General features: G+C 45.2%; 1 protein-coding gene across 5 annotated transcripts in view; it reads left to right on the top strand.

Moving 5' to 3' along the window:
- The first annotated feature begins 9,653 nt into the window (after positions 1-9,653).
- Positions 9,654-12,439, top strand: part of MAPK8 (mitogen-activated protein kinase 8) — a 104,027-nt gene continuing 101,241 nt past the window's right edge. For 3 of the 5 annotated variants that reach the window (XM_019925712.3, XM_033842540.2, XM_019925713.3), the window contains exon 1: positions 9,654-9,809. The gene's annotated coding sequence lies outside the window, so the exon portion shown is untranslated. The remainder of the gene's footprint in view (positions 9,810-12,439) is intronic. The other 2 variants (XM_019925715.3, XM_073793360.1) reach the window with 2 other exon arrangements.

Below are 12,439 nucleotides of genomic sequence, written 5' to 3'. Positions count from 1 at the left end.
CTTCAGTTGATTTAGGGGAGCAGAGGTAAGAAGGAAGAGGTAGGAAGAAGATTTGAAGGGCACAGAGCATGGAGGGAAGATGAGATTCCTGGCACTTTACATGTGGTGGGATAGAATCAGATCGGAGAGACTGACTAGGAGCTGGAGAGTGAACGGCTTTCCTGAGGAATCCAACCAAAGACACCAAGTCCCTGGGACAACGGAAATGTCCCATTTCAAGCCCATATTCAGCACTCTTCAGGTGCTTTCTTTGCTGCTTTCTGCACTGCACCACCACCCTACTTCAGTACCTCTGTGGGACAGGTGGACTAGTCCACACCTTTTATACCTGGCTCTGGGCCAGTGAGGATCATGTTCAAATATGGAGACGTTTAAACAGAGCAAGAAAGCAAGCACATTATCAGGCTCCACCCTAAACCTCTGGTATCTGACCCAGGTCTCTGCCCTGTACTTCCACCCTAAACACACACACCCACACCCATAACCAGGAACTGCCTCCTCTTCTCCATGAGACTCTCTGGAGTTCCCATCGTTGTTCCTGCCTACCCCAGGGGAAATACAGCCAAGCAAACCAGAAAGCGCCCTTCTTTCTGGCTAGCTTTGTATTCAGAGAGTTTTGAAAGAATCAGGAATATGAGGGCAATTAAGTAGCAGGTAGTTTTTTGTTGTAATTTTTCTTAACTTCCCAAACTCTAATTTGGCTATGTTTCTTCTACAATATGTAATACGTATGTGTATATGGTGAACTCCAGGCCCCTCTATCCTTGGCCAAATTATAATATGTGTGTGTGTGTGTGTGTGTGTGTGTGTGTGTGTGTGTGTGTATGATATATGATATATATAATATGATGTGATGTCATACAGATAGATACCATATATCACCATGTAATATATATGTAATATATATAATAAATATACCATATACACATACACAGTGCTGAATGTCTTTGTTTGTCCCTGTAGATTCACTTTCTGCCCTCTCACCTGCTCTGGGCTTGGGGCAGGGTGGGAGCGAACCATCTGTATAGACTGTATCAGTGGGCTCCCTGGCCTTCTGCTTGTGGCTCTGTTAGGCCAATGGGAGGCAATGGGCAATGGCAGTAGACAGAAGATGAGAGGTCAGGGTATTTATTCCCTCCCTGCCTATGTGTCGAGGGCTGTCTGTATCCATCTACCACAGACCACAGCTCCTGTCAAGTGGCTCTTTCCTACAGCAGCCCTGGCTTGGCACTGAAAACCACTCCTTCCCCTTGCCCCTCCAGACCCAGGCATGGTTAAGGTTCCCAGGTTGTTGCTAGCCCTAGGATACTGCATCACCACCTAGTGGTTTCCTTTAACCCTTCCCACACCTCCGGAAATTGCCCTTTATTAAACTCTCCTTAATTACCCTGTTTGAGTGTGGGGATATTGACTGGTACAAACAGATAATGCAAATACTTTGCGCAAATCTTGATAAAATTAAAAGTTAACCTCCTTATAAAGACGCAGATGTAGAGAATGGACTAGAGGACACGGGGAGGGGGAAGGGTAAGCTGGGATGAAGTGAGAGAGGGGTATGGACATATATACACTACCAAATGTAAAATAGATAGCTAGTGGGAAGCAGCCGCATAGCACAGGGAGATCAACTTGGTGCTTTGTGACCACCTAGAGGGGTGGGATAGGGAGGGTGGGAGGGAGGGAGACGCAAGAGGGAAGACAAATGGGGATATATTTATATGTATAGCTGATTCACTTTGTTATAAAGCAGAAACTAACACACCATTGTAAAACAATTATACTCCAATAAAGAGTTAAAAAAAAACAAAACAACTTAACCTCCTTGATGAGTAAGGCAGCCCCCACCCCCAGCTTCATCCTTGAGGTAATTCCTTGCTTGAAGTTGAGCATGTGGGATTCATCTCCCCTGTCTCCACCTTCACTTGAACCTTGCTGAGGGGAAACAAACCAATCAACAACAATGACCCCCTCCCTCCAGGGATTCCATAGAGACACTTCTCCCCTCCTTACCTCAACTGCCCTTGGCCTCCCTGAAGACTGCCTTTTCAGCCCTCACAGCAAGTGCAGGCTCTCATTCCCCATGGCCCAAGCCCTGCTGTTTTAAGGGGTCTACTATTCCTTTGCCAGGCTTCCTTCTGCCATTTCCTTATTTCCTGACATTCACAACGTATTTGGGAATGTTTCTATCCCATATCAACATTCTGGGTAAATTCAATGACCAAGGCAGGACCAACTATTATAATTGCAGACCCAGGACAAAATGAGAACAGGAGGCCCCTTGTGCAAAAAGCAGGAAAGCAAAAATATCATTAAAGGTACTAAAATACAAATCTTTTTCTTTTAAAGTAGTTTACGACTCATAAAATGTAATAAGGGTAATAATGATTCATGAGTAACAGCATAAACCTACAAATTACAAAAAAGATTGTATTTTTGCTGTCATAATTTTATATTATTTCATATTACTTATATTTGGTATCATAATTTTTATAGTGAATATAATACTTTGTTATTATGGTATCTTGATTGATCATGATATTTTTCTGGCTCACTTTTCTTCAAATTTATTTGTCATGGCATCAAAATTTATAGTTTTAACAACGTTTTAAAAATCAACTTTCAATTGATATAATTGAAAATGACATCAGTTACTCTTGGCAAGTGAAGATCACAAATAATTTTTGATACTTTTAAAATTTGAGGGGAGTTCCCTGGTGGCCTAGTGGCTAGGATTCCCGGGCAGCCCGGGATTCAGTCCCTGGTCGGGGAACTGAGATCCTGCAAGCCACGCAGTGTGGCAAAAAAATAAATAAATAAAAACAAAAAACCAAAATTTGAGAAGGATCCTTCTACAGATGTAATGGCTGCTTGTGCTATTAAGAGTATTTTATAGGCTGTGATAACATCAGGATAAATTTCTCATAAATGATGTAAAAATATAAATTTTAGTATATCTGGAAATAATGATTACTAAGGAAAAGATTTTCTAAAAAAATTTAACTCAGTTTTATGTAAATCTTATAATTTTAAATGTAAATTTATGCAATGCCATTTTAATATTTCCTCTGACATCTTTTGTAACTTGTGCAAGTTGAACAAGAAACCAAAGTAGCTTCATGATTTATGTATATTTCAAAACAGCTATTTGTGCATTATTGCTGTATTGCTGTATCATCAATTACAGGGAAAAATTAATCTTAAAAGTGTCTTCCTCATTAATAATTGGTTCATCTGCAGCTTCATATGAAAATGGTATTCTTTTCCGTTGAATAAAATAATCCTTAATCTTAATTTCTATTTCTAAGCTTGTAGATATTTGCTTTGCCATGTTGCAGCAGTTTTCAAAACCAGGTAATCTAAACTCTTTGAAGAACTCTAATAATTCCCTGATATGCTTTACTGCAATGTCTATGTTGCATTTTTATTTTCTAAAAAAGTACAATTTTGTAGCTAACAAAGTTATCTGCCTGAGTATGGGCAGTGTCTGTCCTTGACTTCAGGCCAAAGAATTCATATTTCTGCAGATGCCCCAGGGATGGGCTCTGGAGACTGATGGGAAGGCGCCTCTCCCTGGGGTCCCAGCCCTGCCCTCATGCAGATTCCCTCCTCGCTCCTGGGCCATGGCCATTGCTGCCACCACTGCTGCTGCTTCTACTACTCTCGCTGCCATTGAATTTAGTCATTCAAATCTGGAGACTTTTGAAAGTATGGGAAGCACTATTAGTAATTACACTGGGGCCACAGGTGTAAACTGGGCCCATCCTGGACAACCTGGGACAAAAGGCTAACAGTTCCTTGACTACTCACTCTGAGTGATCTTTAATTCTGCTTTAGACTAACCATTCACAGTGGTGAACGTGCCTAGGGGCTGCTTTATGTTGGAAACAAGCTACGACGTCTCCTCAAATTCGTCTCTGGCCATCTCCCTCTGGCATGCCCTTATGTGCATTGAGAGCCATTCTCAGTCCTAAAGTACCGAAAACCCTTGCTCCTTGTGTGGATTTTGCCCCAATCTATCTGGCCTCAACCGGCCTCACTGTCCTTCTTGCCCAGTCTGGACCCCACAGTCCTTATCCTGATCCTCCCAGGAATACTTTCAATTTCCTTGCCCTCCACCTTTACATTCAACATGCCCAAGAAAACCCCAGCTCCTGGATACCCCCTCCAAGTGTTGTCTCTATTTCTCTGAGTTGACAAGGATTCTAGAGAAATGTCCACACTTATGCCATTTTGAATCCTGGCTTTTGATGGCAACTTAGTACCACTCAAGAATCCTTGAACTCACCATTTACCTGGTACTCTAGCACTTCTTCACTCAGATCCATAAGCTTGTATAATAGAACCGTTTGGGGTGAGGAGAAATCTAGTACCTTGTCTAGTCTCTTCAGGGGGATTTTTGTTTCTGTGTAGTTGTTTTTCTTTTGTAGTTAAAATCTCTGCCCCATAGGCCAGCTCTTGATACTTGTTTTCTCTTTGGCTCGCTTCTTTGAGCCCTGTCCAGTCTCCCTCTCAGGGCTGCTGACCTCTGAAACAATGGGGGAATTCTACCTCCTAGATCCTGATGCCACACCCTGCTGTGAGGGTAGAGTGAGCCATGTATTTGAATCTGTCAGTCTGTATGGTCCTATCTTCTCTAAGTATGTGGGTATGTGCCCACAAAAGGGGATCCAAACAGGATGGTCCTCCTCTCTTCGTGGGCACAGCTTTGCTTGGTAGAGCCTGCTCGATTGCTTGGTGATAGAGAAAACCTCATGCCATGGCCCTGCCTTTGAGAAGATATCTGTGACATCCCTATTGCTCCTGCTGATTCCAAGGGAAGGGAAATTCTGCTTTCTGCTCTGCATAGGCTGACATTTACCAAACACACTTTACAAGGAAATAGAACACTGCAAGGGGGATGGGGAAAGTGGGCTGGGTCTGAGAACTTACCCAGTCTTCATGACTTAGCACCTCCAGAAATAAATTTCTTCCCTATTTATGCTGCATTGTTTATCCCTCAAGCTTCAGTTGGAGCATAAACTGCCTTGGATTCAGGTAAGAATACTCACTTTCTTCCCTGTGCAGTTGTCTTTCATTTAAAAGGGCCTTTCCTTGAAGGGTTATGGCATTTCCCCCTGCCTCTCCCCAAGATAGATAGAAACCTTACTCTCCTCTCCCCAAGACAGAAACCTTACTCTCCTCTGCCCTCTTCTTAGCCCCACAACGAGCCTCGAGCTGGCCAGGCTGGTACAGCTATGTCAACGCTCAGCTGAGAATTAATCCTGCTAGTTTGGGCGTGAGGGGCAATGAAACTTAGCCACAGAAGCAGGGATGTTTTTGTGTGGGAATCTGCTTCAGGAACAGCCTAAAGGAGCTGTTGAAATTCCTTTACCAGGTGGCTTCGTAACTTCTGCTTTCTAGAAGAAAGAACATCTTCTCAGGACCACTGCAGGACTTCAGATCACCTCTGGAGTCAGGGACAGGAGACAAATCCTGTCCTGCCAGAGGCCTCTGCAAGGCAGTAGCAGGAAAACACCTCTTCTAGCAATGCTTTTGCTTCCTGAGGGGCTCAGAATCCTGCCACCTGAAGACAATGACTCTTAACTCTAAAGTAATGCCAGAATCTCCTTCTTGCTACCCAATAACACCACAAAGAGACTTTCTAAATTTATCAGAATGGTAGGGACTTTTGGCAGAGGTTGGGAGTTCATAGGGGTCTCCCTGCTAAAGGGTCATTTTCTGAATGCCAGCCAATCTAACATGAGTTTTACATCTGAAAGGTAAGGGAGGGAGCCATGGAGGTGGAGATGGAGATGAAGGCAGAAATGGAGGTAGAGACAGAGATGGAGATGGAGGTGGGGATGAAGATGGAGACTGATATGGAGATGGAGGTGCAATGGAGATTATCCTCCCTAAAACTACCAAGGGAGAGGGGCCAGTAATGAGGGGCTCTCTTCTCTCTGCCATGGGACCTAGACAAATTTTCTGCGGTACCAGAGGTACAAATGGCAAAATTCCACTGGGCTGGAAGAGACTGTAGGTGAAAGGATTGTAAATGAGGCACAGAATCCTTGTTGCGAGATCTGATCCTAAATATATATTTATTTAAGACAACAGCAAGGATTTTATTGTTACAGAACTTCAACGACATATTCTTTCCCTCCCACTCAATTCCCTTTGTCTTTTTCTCCGGGGGATAAATATTGAATATCTTCAATATCTGGATGTGGATGGAGAGAGGGCAATTTAGCATAGGTGTATCTACACTTGGGAGGTAGGGGCAGAACTTGAGAAAAAAAGTTAATAATGAAAGAATTCCTCAGCTCTTCCTCTTTTTCAGAGTCAGCCCTCAATAGGTTCACAAGGTACCACAATCAGTTAACAAGGAACAATGCCATGAGAAGGAAGAAGGAGGCCCAGAGCCGCGCCTGGGTTACAAAAACGATTTTGAATTTGCAGAACATCAGAGGTGATTACATTCAATCACAAGTAGTGAAATGCCTTCTGAAATCACACACATGCACATATACATACATAAACATGCAGGATGTCCCTTCTAGATGTAGATAATAGGAAGCTGACAGTGGAAGGCTGATGCTAAATCAGAAGCTCTTCCCGTGGAAAGAAAGAGAGGTGGTTAATAGCATTACAGAACTAGGCATGAAAATTGGGAGCTGTTCTGCAATACCCCTCACTTCACAACTGCTCTGATTGTCTTTTGTTACCTCCAGGTGTTTAATATTATCTGGTGGGGAGTAGGAGGTACTTGTCAATACTTCCACCTTCATGTCCAATCACACAACCTCCACCCCTCCATGCCCCTACCCTGCTCTCCCAGGAAATTTACACTCATGCTTTTTCCTTCTCTTCTTTTTTTTTAATAAATTTATTTATTTATTTTTGGCTGCGTTGGGTCTTCTTTGCTGCACGCGGGCTCTCTCTAGTTGCGGCAAGCTGGGGCTACTCTTCGTTGCGGTGCGTGGGCTTCTCATTGCTGTGGCTTCTCTTGTTGCAGAGCACGGGCTTCAATAGTTGTGGCAAATGGGCTCAGTAGTTGTGGCTCACAGGCTCTAGAGCGCAGGCTCAGTAGTTGTGGCATAAGGGCTTTGTTGCTCTGTGGCATGTGGGATCTTCCTGGACCAGGGATCAAACCTGTGTCCCCTGCATTGGCAGGTGGATTCCTAACCACTGCGCCACCAGGAAAGCCCCTTTTCCTTCTATTCTACCCTTCCCTCTCAACAGTCTTCCTATCAGATATAAAATATGCTTGTCTTCCTCCACTGCCTGACTCATCAGTATCCACCATCTCAATTTTCAATGTCCCATTCATTCCTGAGCCCACTCTAAACTACTTCTGAATCTAAGTGCTCCAGGATTTTAAGCCTCCTCTTTTTTTGATATTATTGATCACTCCTTCTTGAATCACTCTCACCTGGTTTTCCATCTACCTCCTGGCAGCCCCTTCTCAGGCTCATCTTTTGTTGTATCCATTTAATGCTGAAGTTCCTTAAACCTGGCTCTTGGCCCTCTTTTCTTCTTGCTCAGCACCCTCCTTCCCTCAGGCCTAGGCTAACTCATCCACACCCAAGGGTGCAAGTAATCACTATCTGTCAATGATTCTTCTCTTATCCACCTGAGTCCAGCTCTATATACCCGACTGTTAACTTGGCCTCTCTTTTGTGCAGATCAGAAGCCTTCAAGCTATCTGCTCTCACAATCTTTCCACTCAATCCCGTCCTCTTCCAAGATTCCCATCTCAGTGAACCAGCACCCACAACCACTTTTGGCCACATGCAAGAAACATGACTTTTCCTTGATGACTCCCTTTCCTTCACTGCCCACTTAATCCATCACCAAGTCCTATGCACTGGATCTCCTAAAGGGCGCTCAGAACCTTCCTCTTACTGTTTCCATGACCATCACCCTAGACCAAGCCTACACCATCTGCCATCTAGACTACTCCTATGTCAACCTGGCCTCCTTCTAACAAGGAATCTTTTCAAGATGCCATTCTGACCATGCTACCCGCTTTGCTGAAGCATGTCAGGTGCTTCCCATTGCACTTAGGATAAAGACAAGATTTTCAACATGAGTAGTATGGCTGCACTAGGTTTGGTCCTTTTCCAATATTCCAAACTTCATCTCATAGCTCCTTCCTCCTTGCTTTTCAAGCAGCACTGGTCTTTTCCTCAATTTCTCCAACTAACCATGCTCCCTGTCATCATATAACCCTTGCACACTAAGTTGCCTCTGTCTGAAATATTTTTTGCCTAGTTGAATTTATTCTCAGCTCAAGAGGCAGTTCCTCAAGGAAGACTTTCTAGGCATTATTAATTCTATCAATTGGTTCCATAATACTATGTATCCATATCAATTTGTATTATAATGCAGGGATCATTTTGCATTGGTTTACTGTTATTATTTCTATATTACAGTGATTAAGTCTGTAAGCTCCATCCTATTGCCAGTGTTAGCTCAGTACCTGGCACAGAGTGGGCATGTAATAAATATTTATTTGAGAAATAAAGGAAGCAAATAAAGAAGTCTGAGAGAGAGGGAGGAATTAGGGAGAGAATGAAGAAATGAACACTCACATTTATGTTTCATTTCAGAATCACTAGAAACAGGTCAGCCCAACATGACATGGAAGTAGTCTACCTGAATTAATTCATTTATTCAACAAATATGTATTATTCATGATTAAAGTAATATACTTTTTTCTGATTATGAACATAATTTGGAAACCATGGAAAAATACTCAAAATATAAAAGAGAACAATTCACAGTCCAGTGATGAACTACTGTTAAAATAATTTGCCATGGTTCTTTCCAGGTTTTTTCAATGTATATATAGTATTTATATAAGTAGGATCATTCTGTATATAGACTTGCTTCTTTCTCTTAGCGATGCATGATGAACATTTTCCTGTGTGGTTCAGAATCCCTTGAACACATGGCATTTAAATTGCTAAAATGTATTCTATTGCAAGCATGTATGTGATTTAGACATCTTTCCACTCGTCAGATATTTAAGGGCTTGCCAATTTGTCACTTCTGTAACTAACATATACATGCTTTGCAGGGCCCAGAGACAAATAGGGTAGTGCATGGACTTTTGTAGGAAGTGGATTTGGAGAAAACAGGAGGCAGCTTTTTCCAAGTGGCTAATATTTGCTTAAGGATTGCTGGGCCCGAAGCAGGTGTTCTCAGAATGTAACGTATTGTCAGTCATGGTAGAGAGGTTTTCGTCTCTCAGGTGTGAGCCCGGGCCGAAAGTGCCTGATGCGGGGGCGGGTCTGCCTCAATCGCACCTGACCGTCAAACCCTGGGGCGAGGAGCCCGTGAGGCTTTGGCTGGGACTAGGGTACTGCCCCCGTACAGATGCGGGGGCTCAGGCCACACGCCGCCACGTGCCAGGAGCAAGTCTCCACCCCCTCCATCTTCCCGCCACGCCCCTCACAATCTGCTCTCAGACGCTCTCGAAGGCTCTCCCCGCAGCTCCACCTCCAGGTGACCTCCGCAAGTCCTCCCGGCCCCCTGCAGTAGCCCCGCCCCTGGGCTTCGGGCTCCGCCCCCGAAATCCGGGCCCCGGGGCTGCTCCGCCCCGTGGGGGCTCTCGCGAAGCGCGGAGGCGGGGCCCTGCGCGATGACGTGAGCGGGCGTGCGCGGTGACGGCCCGCGTCCCTGTTACTCAGCGGAGGGGCCGAGGCCGGACGACGCGGCCCGGAGCGTGGAGCCGCGAGCAGCGCTGGGTAACGGCCACGGCGACCTCCAAGACGGCGCCGGTTCCCGCCGCCGGGCTTTCCTGTCGCCATTCGTTGCGCTGCCGGGTGAGTGCGGTCAGTGCCGCAGGGCCGGGGCGGCCGGCGGCCCCGCCGTGTTTGTTATTGTGCTCCCGCCACCGCCTCTCCTCAGCCTTGACCCCCTCCCGGGAGTGGGGGCGGGAGCGCGCGGCGGGCGGGGGGCGCGCGGCCGGCGGGGGCGGCGCGGGAACAATAGCAGCTGGGGTGGCGGGGGCCGGCCAGTGGGCGTGGGGCTGCTGGACCCAGGCGCGTCCCGGCCGACCCCCGCCCCAGCTCCGCCCGTGGGTCCTCGCGCGCCCTCCTCGCGCGGAGCGCGGGTCCCGCGTTCACGTCGGGAGGGGAAAATGGAGCGGGAGGTGGGTGGCAAGTTCTGAAACACTTCGACGAAGGTCCGGACGGAGGCGCCTAGGCGGCCCGCTCCGCCCCGGCTACCTCCTCCGGCGGCGGGCAGCCGCAGAGAGCGCTCCGGTGGCCCGGTCCCGACGCCTGCCCGGCGCCCACGGGGACAGCGTTTTGTTTCTCGGTGGTTTCTTTGTGCTGATATTCTGGGCGAACGCAGGCGGCGGCGGCGAAAGAGGCTGGGGTGGCCTTCAGCTCCGGGCTGCGAGGAAGAGCCCGGGCCCGTAGCTTGGGCAGGAGGTGTCCGTCAAGCTCGGCGCGAGCTTCAGTGGTCAGCGCGCATTTCTCTTGAGGGTCATTCGGTGGTGACCTTTTGACTTTTTCACCCTACCCTCCCTTCTCTTTGTCTTGGACTTGAGTTCCCAGTCCTTCGATGGGAGCCAAATCTGTTTTAAAGTACTGTGATGAACACTTTTCATTTTAATTTCTGAAAGTTTCCCGTCATATATTTACTGTCAATTTAACACGTTGACTGCATGGTAACAGACAATGTCCAGTGGTTACTATTTTTGCCTCTGCAATTCAGTGATCTTTACAGTAGAATTCTGGTCTGTCAGTCCATTGTGTTTTGAGATAAGCATCTAGCAAGTACTTCCTTGGTAATTAGAACATCTGTTTATTTCATTCATTCATTTAGCAACTGTTCAGTGTTGTACCCAGATGAGAGTTTGAGGGTAAAGAGAAATATCCTTTAATGGAAGAAGATACTTTGACTGAGATATAATAGATGTACCTTTAAATGAGACGATTGTATAAGTGATATGTGTTAAAGAAGGTATAGTTAATACTTTGGGTCATTTTACTATTTTTTACTAGTATATCTGGAACTTCTAGCGTAATGTTATACATGTTAGGAAGTAGAGTTAGATTTGGTCTAAATGTACAACAGCTTTTATGTATTTCCTTACAGTCACTTGTAACGTTTACTTCAGAATCCCCTGCTGTGGGTTAAGCCTAGGAGGTCATATGCTGTCAGTTAACATGTTTAGTGCTGTATCTGACATAAGCAAGCAATCAAAATGTGCCTTCCTTGAGGACAGACCTGCCTTGCATCTGTGTCTCTAGCACCTAGCCTGGAATATAGTAAGTGTTCAATAAAAATCAGATTGATGAAAAGCTCTTTATAATCGATAATATCTAAACTGAAGCCTTAACAAAAAATGTTTAATGTTCTCTGTAAAGTTTTGGAAGCCTCCTGCAAACTGTCACTTCCAGATGGCTAAATGATCAGTTCATATATATTATCTGTCCCGACAGTAGGGGCTTTTGAATCACTTCAGTATTAATGTTTTTTTTCCTATCACTTCTAAACGATTGGCTATCCTAAAATTAAACCTTGTCTAAAATATTTTTTTAGTATGTGTGTGTGTCTGTGTGTGATATGTATGCACACACAGACACACACAGAGTGATATTTCAACAGGGTCTAAAATGATTGCATTTATCCTTTTGTGAATATTACTTGAAAAGTTTCCGAGTACTCCTTTTTATTTTTATTTATTTATTTTTTAAGATGTTGGGGGTAGGAGTTTATTAATTTATTTTTGCTGTGTTGGGTCTTCGTTTCTGTGCGAGGGCTTTCTCTAGTTGTGGCAAGCGGGGGCCACTCACTATCACGTCCTTTCTTGTTTTTTTTTTGTGTGTGTGTGTTGATCGTACTTTATTTTTTTTAACATCTTTATTGGGGTATAATTGCTTTACAATGGTGTGTTAGTTTCTGCTTTATAACAAAGTGAATCAGTTATACATATGTTCCCATATCTCTTCCCTCTTGCGTCTCCCTCCCTCCCACCCTCCCTATCCCACCCCTCTAGGTGGTCACAAAGCACCGAGCTGATCTCCCTGTGCTATGCGGCTGCTTCCCACTAGCTATCTACCTTACATTTGGTAGTGTTTATATGTCCATGCCTCTCTCTTGCTTTGTCACAGCTCACCCTTCCCCCTCCCCATATCTTCAAGTCTGTTGAGCTATTTGTAATGAGGTGGATAGACCTAGAGTCTGTCATACAGAGTGAAGTAAATCAGAAAGAGAAAGACAAATACCGTATGCTAACACATATATATGGAATTTAAGAAAAAAAAATGTCATGAAGAACCTAGGGGTAAGACAGGAATAAAGACACAGACCTACTAGAGAGCGGCCTCTCTTGTTGTGGAGCACAGGCTCCAGACGCGCAGGCTCAGTAGTTGTGGCTCACGGGCTTAGTTGCTCCTCGGCATGTGGGATCCTCCCAGACCAGGGCACGAACCCGTGTCCC

Source organism: Tursiops truncatus, chromosome 16, assembly GCF_011762595.2.
Source record: "Tursiops truncatus isolate mTurTru1 chromosome 16, mTurTru1.mat.Y, whole genome shotgun sequence".
NCBI lineage: Eukaryota > Metazoa > Chordata > Mammalia > Artiodactyla > Delphinidae > Tursiops > Tursiops truncatus.
Note: the sequence above shows the minus strand (reverse complement) of the source record. Positions and strands in the feature narration are given on the sequence as shown.